Raw genomic sequence first — 7,616 nt, 5'->3', positions numbered from 1 at the left:
GTCTCATTGACGAATTTTTAGCTTAAACAACTATGCTTAACAATTTACCACCCAATTTGTGTTCATTATTTTTATAAAATACGAAACAAATCACCAAGGTGAAAAAATATATTTATTAACTAGGATATAAAAACTTTTAGAGCGATGTATAAACTTAAACAAAAAATGATAAAATATGGTAAAATATAATAATATCTTTATATACTATTATTTTAATAAGTATATAATAGTATATAAAGGTATTAATAAGTAGATGTTATTAAAATTCGCAATTTATTAAATTCAAATTAATACGGATGTTTAAATTTTTAAAATATTGCCGAACTAAGAAAAAAAAGTACTTCCTACACACACAAAAAAAACTAATAAATGTTTAAAATGTTAACAAAGAACAGGTTTATTTGATAATAACAAGGGTATTCATTAATAATTGTAATTTACCTCCACCTGTAATCATTTATTTTGTTACTTAAACAGAAAAAATGAAGTTTAGAGGTCACCCGGTTGATCGAACAAATTTAAAACATATAACTTGATTCGAAATAGATATAAAGAATAAACTTATTTCCTGAATCATCATTATCCGATTTTTGAATAAAAAATGTAATATGTTTTGTTTAATGAATATCTTACGAATAAAATTATCTTTTTGTTCCCTTTAAAATAATTAATTATTTTTACTATCATACTTTGTAGAAAATCATTGAACGAAAAAAAAAATTAAAGTTAAGAAGCTAAATCAATGAAAAATAAAATGATGACATTTAAAATATCCTTTATGACAGTTATGTGGAGTGAAATTTTATAGCAGTTTAACAATGTTGGTAAATATGTACCTTCAGAAACCGGAAATAGATTTGTCTATAGCTGTAAATTTATTAAAGGATTAAAAACTTATGTTAGTTCATTAAGAGATAAACTATATTCATTGTTCGAAAAAATTAAGGATCCCTACTAAAACTTCAATAGTATAAGTTGAAATTTGATAAATATGATTATAGATCTCAGTGTCTAGAGTTCTAACCACAGACTCGGTGGCGTAACTTTTTGCATTTTTTTTTTACTTTTTTTTTGTCTTAATTTTAATTATTAATTTTATAATGGGTCGCGTCTCGGGGAAGGTTTTAATGTATAGTACGATTAGGAAAAATTGATTAGATATTCGAAAATAATAATAAAAGAAAATGTGTAACGTCAAACATGTTACAGTTAGTACTGTACAGCGTGAGAATTGCCTTAATACCCCGAATACCTATGAATTCTACTGATTTACCTAAACAATTTAAAAGACTTTCATTTCCCACTAAAGTTTCGTTCGCTATTACAATTAAAAAGGCTCAAAGCCGAACATTTCAATATGTTAGTATTGATTTGCGCACTGATTGTTTCTTACATGGACAATTTTATGTAGGCCTATCAAGAACAGGTAATCCGGAAAATCAATTTATTATATTACCAGATGGTTTGAAAACAAAAAAGTTTTATTTACTCTGAAGCAGTAGCGTATATAGGAGGGGTCCCGAGTGGTTTACAGCCCTCCCCCCGAAGTGTTTAAAAAAACTTAAAAATTATTTTAAACGTATGTTATATTTTAACGGTGCTTTATGCTTATTTAGAATTTGCGTCCAACGTCAAATAGTTTTGGGACATTCTATAAATGAAATGTAGACAAGTACCTACCGTGTCTTGTTAGTAATTCTTAGATAGCAGTGGTAATTTAACTCTATCTATAGTAGCCCCTCCCGAAAATATTTTCTATATACGCCACTGCTCTGAAGTATTCAATTAAAGAAAATATTTAAATATTAAAAAAAAAATCATATTACATGCATAAATGACACGCAAAGTAGGTTATTATTAACTTACGAGAATACTAAGTTATTTAAAAAAACGTGTTTAAAATTAAAAAAATAATTAAAACAGATCAATCTAACTCATATGTTATTTATGCGCAACGATATGCACAAGGTATGGCTAAATATATGAAAGAAGGATAAAATTACTAAATTACAAAGTTACGAATCAAAGTTCACCGGGTAAAACATACCTATGAAAAATATAGCAATAGTAATATTGCCGGGTCAGCTATAAAATGTGAAAGGAATAAAAAAATCCTAAACACTCAGTATTAAGAACCACACAAGAAGATTTCATCACAAGTAAAAATGTTTAACGCCCAGCAAAATGGACACAGGTCAGCTTGTAAATAATAATAATGGTAACATTACTTTTAATTATAAGCAAACTTTTAAGTAAGATTTATCTTTATATTTTGTTATATAAATAAATCGTCTTTAAATTTGTAGTTTATATTTTTTAATAGATAATCATTAAAATAATATAATTTAACTATACATGAAAATGTGTAATTGGATCAAATGTTTAAATTAACTAACAGGTGATTATCATTATAACGTTATACCTTATACGGATTTAAATTAATTGGCTTGCAAGACATATAATTATTCATACATATTGGAATTTCTCATAATTTTATCAATCAAAAAAAGTAATTCGTTTTCATCATGAATAAACCGTGAACAATAATTTATTTATAACCAAAATTCCGTAAAAATTGAAATAAATTAAAAATTTAATACCTAAGTATATTCTTATTAAATATTCATAATTTTTTCAGTAACGCATTTACGTACGATAATGTATATGTATAATTTGTTTTTGTCAACAAATAGGTACATATCCAGCTGTTAAATTAACTATTTGAAACTAAAAAATAAACATATAACTGTATTGAATCTAAAACGCCTTCGCCCTCAATAAGTTAGTGGAAAAACGACAGAAATTGAATACGATTTATAACTGATAGTCATTTTTTGATAAGGATAACAACAACAAAAAATTTCATTTAATTTTTTTTCATAATCTTTTTATATATATATATATATATATATATATATTGTGAATTAAATGGAACCCCTGATTAGATAATATACACATAGTCCAAAGCTTTTTTCTTATTGATAATAATAAAAAAACAACTAATACTTCGACTAAATGATATATATACACATACACACACACACACACACACATACACAAAACGGTTATTAAGTCCTCAACTTCAATTGCATATTGTATTCATGTATACTCGAAATTGAACGACCAATAGCTTAGTATTTATCGTATTTTTTTACTTACCAAAAAAACACAATGGGTCGTACAACATGAACGCCAGCACATTGAGCATTTGTTCGTAGTAAACATCGATCGGGTCCGTTTTCGTCGGGTCTTCGACGTTGACCTGAGAGGCGGTGACACTGGACTCGTGGGTCGCATCGGAACTATATTTGACTGAATAATAAGTTGCTGCCGATATCGATAACACGGTGGCCGAAATGTACGTGGACAATTTGGGAACAGGCAGACGGTCGACCATCATGAATGACATACTTTTTGGTCACTGTAGTCGGGTATTCTAGTAGGTGCGGTCTGTTTAGCGTTTAATGTTTCATAAAGTACAATGAGATCAAGGTCGAAAGTTCGAATTTTCGTATTTTTGGGTGGAAATAAACAAAAAAAACAAATTATTCAAACGATCATGATGATGTAGATACTTCTCAACCGGAGTGAACAGCACCACTGTTATTTAATCACGTATGTTCGCATATACTTAGAATAATAATAATAATAATAATAATAATAATATAACGAATACGAATAGATACTATGTGCGATTATTAGAAGAGGAATTGTTTTGAGCGGACGAATACGTTGTCGAACGGCGTTAAATAAAAAAAATTCACGACGACAACGACGACGGGAACGAACACACTGAATGGAAACTGGCTGATAGTGTAACGCGACAGTAGGACTATTTCTTGATAGTGACGTGTGTTTTGTGACGTCACGTCAGTATGTTTGAATCGTTTCTCACAAGTAGGCACGACTGGTAGCTCCCTCTGTGAAGCAATGCGTACAGTTAGACATTACTTATAACAGGTCTACGTGTACGAAAAACAATATATTTGTATATGTTTAAATGTGTATAATACGTATTAATGTTATTTATGTCAGTGGCGTAGTTAAAAGGTGTGATGCATAACGTGATAAGACACCTCCCAGAACCCTCGTTTTATTTATAACACGCTGTACGTAATAATAGCCAACTTATTTTTGTTTTTATATTTTTTCGATATGAATATGTATTCCGTTATAAACATATTAAAATAATGTGTGTAAAATGATTTTAATATTTTGTTTTATCGAAAATATAATATGCATAACGCATGTTATGAGTCTTGTAACGAATATTTCACGAAACTGGAATTTAATATTATCTATAATCACATTCACCTGGAAAAAAAAATTGTCATTGAAAAAAAAAAAATCCTAATCCTACTATGTGACTCACGCTCACTGAGTGTATAATTTACAAGGCGTACGTACTTCATACGTCTACTGCACTTGACTTATATTTTCACTTTTCACATATCTCCCGACGTATCCATTGACCGCCAACCACCTAGATTTCAAGGTGTACCTATTCTATAAACAGGATATCCTCCACTGATCACGGTTATATAGAGTTATGATAAAATAAATTATGTATTATTGTTATTGAATATTAATTATTTTTGTTCTAGAAAATTCGGTTGGCAATTCGGTTACGACTCTATTTTTCTTATTATTACTGCGCTTCAGAATTAATCTTGTTTTTATTAACAAATTAAAAACTAGCATAATGAAATCGTATTTCTAAATAGTCTTTATTAAATAATATATAATACATAAAACTTTTCTCTAAACCAGAGATTTTTATTTTTAATATAGGACCATTAAAGCCTCCAGGACCGTTTCCAAAAGACAAGGACAGTAGATATTTTTTCAGAATCATATTATTTTTTTAAAAGTCACTATGGACCAGTTAATCGCTTTTGGTTGTGTTATTCTGTACTTTTAGATGCAGCCTATTGTCAACCTTGTTGGTTGTTTTCTTCAGAAATAAGTACATGGTGTACGAGCCTTTGAAACTGGAAGTATTTATTAGAAAGAATCAAATATCATAGTTTTTCGAAGAACCATATTGATGCATGTACTGTGTACGATAGATTGCAAAACTTGAACATTGATATGTTTCTTGAAAATGAAATTTGTAAAAAAGCATCTTTTTGGAGAATGGTTCTTAAGAGGTTATTCGATATTGTAATAATTCTTTCAACAAACTCTTTATCATTAAGAGGGTATCGGGAGGATTCCCGTCTAGAAGGATACCACTGCATTTTTTTAACAGTTGTATAACTTGTCTCCAGTATTACCAAACTCTGCATCAAGTTTTGGAAATGCCCTAAGATAATGGAAAATTTAAAACTCAAGTTTTTAAAGTTTTTAAATGTATTTTTGTTATTTAGGATCCATGAGATACTTGAGCCCAACTATTTAAAATAAAATGATTGAGTGTATAGCCACTACTCTTGAAAGTCATTGGCTGGGAAAAATTAGAACATCGTCATTTTTTGAAATTATTATAGATACCATGAAAGACATAATGAAGACAGATCAGCTGAGCATTGTTGTGAAGTATGCAGTGATATTCAAGTCTGAATATGGGCAGAAAATAGAAGTAAGAGAAGTGTCCCTTGGTTTTTATGCAATCATCAAGCATGGTGAAGTAAATTTAGTAAATCAAGTGATAACATTATTTTCCTATAAAGATCTTGATATAAAATAAAATATGCGATCCAAAGTTATAATGGTGCAAATGTGATGAGTTGTAGGTATAATAGTGTTTAAAAATATATTAAGGATATTCAACCAAACGATGAGTATGCACATTGTGACAGTCATAATTTAGATTTAGTGATAAATTATGCTGTACGCGAATAAATGGAAATACAACATTTTTTCATAACTTTGAAAAACTTGTATAACATTTTTGGAAACAGTATTAAATGTTAGGATATATTATCAGTATTTATATGGAAATCAGAAGTCACTCTAAAAAAATTAAATCGGACAAGATGGTCTAGCAGAATAAATAAAGTAACTGCAATTAAACTTCAATTTTTCGATATTATTAAACCTCTGAAATAGCAATAATAAATAATAATTTCGATAAGCGCAACGAAGCATAAATTATAACAACAAAAAGTTTTAAATTTAAATTTGTGTTAATCTGTGAGTTCATATATCGTGTATTGAACGAAAAATGATTTTTCTAAAATTTACAAAAAGTAGATATTGATTTTGATCAAGGAAGGAGAGTTTAAGAAGAAACTAAAAAAAAAAAAAAAAAAAAATTGAGAGTACATAGAAATTACTTTGGACCATTTACAATGAGATAGACTATAGTCATAAAAATAATGCATTCATAAATTATAGTGCAATTTCTTGAAAACCAAATAAATTATAAATATATAATCACCATTTAAAAACAACTTGTTTATTGTAAGTACTCGTATATTTAATTGATATGCTTGTGATTAAAATAATTAGGTATAAGGTTTTGTGGAACGTGGGCAACTAAAACAGCAATATTTAAATTTGATAAGTAATTATATTAGATATCCTTGTATAGATGATTTATAATTAAAAAAAATATTATTTATTCAATATATTGGGTTATTGGTAATCACTGTAACTAAGCCACTGTAGATAAGTATACCAAAACTAATTTAAATAAAACAAAACAATTTATAGAGTTTTATTTTTTACCACACGTAAATTGAAATAAGTAGGTACTAAGAATTGTAATCTTTTTTTAAAAAATGATCTATAGTACAAAAATGTTAAATTCGGCTCTTTGCGTGGACCTATGTCACCTATCCCTTGGACCGGGTTTGAATATATATTATATATATTATATATATTATCCTTTATAATATTTATTGTTAACTATTTTTCAAAAATGTAAAAAAAAAAGTAGTATTTATCATTAGAGGAATATATTATATAGGCATAGGCGTGCGAAGAGTTCCTGGTCAGGTGCAGCACACATTTTTATCGGTCTTGATACCTTTTATTTTAAGAAGATAACATTTATAGCAAACTCATTATATATTACATATATTGAGTATACTACTGTATATAGCAGGGATCTTCAAACTTTTTAGGCAAAAGGCCACATCATTTTTTATAAATTACTTGTGGGACGTGCGTACACATAATAAAATATATTAATAATACATAATAATAATAATAATAATAATAATAATATGTTATATTATAATATATTATTATTATTGTATTGATATGCATAGAAATATGTTAATATGTGTCACTTTTATATTTATAATTGTAATCTGCGTTCTCCAGTATTCATTGTTATGAGTTCGTCTATTACTGTTCCAATTTTAATGTTATTTAAATTATTTTGTTCAACAAACAATAGTAATAGTGATTCCAGCCTTTCTTGTCACATTGTATTTCTGAGTTTAGTTTTTACAATGGTTAACTTCGAAAATGCCCTCTCACAGTTGCAGGTATAGTAGACAGGTATAGTAGAAAAACCTATTAAGACTTTTTTAAAATTTGTAAAAATGTCTCCCTTTAAATTTTCTTTTAAAAAATCTAGCCAATATATCCAGATTTTGTTGATGTGTCATTTGGAACACTTGTAATACATTTTAAAATTTTAATATCAGCAATAAATTCTTCAT

Source organism: Sipha flava, unplaced genomic scaffold, assembly GCF_003268045.1.
Source record: "Sipha flava isolate LNK unplaced genomic scaffold, YSA_version1 44_pilon_pilon, whole genome shotgun sequence".
In the NCBI taxonomy this organism is placed as follows: Eukaryota; Metazoa; Arthropoda; class Insecta; order Hemiptera; family Aphididae; genus Sipha; species Sipha flava.
Note: the sequence above shows the minus strand (reverse complement) of the source record.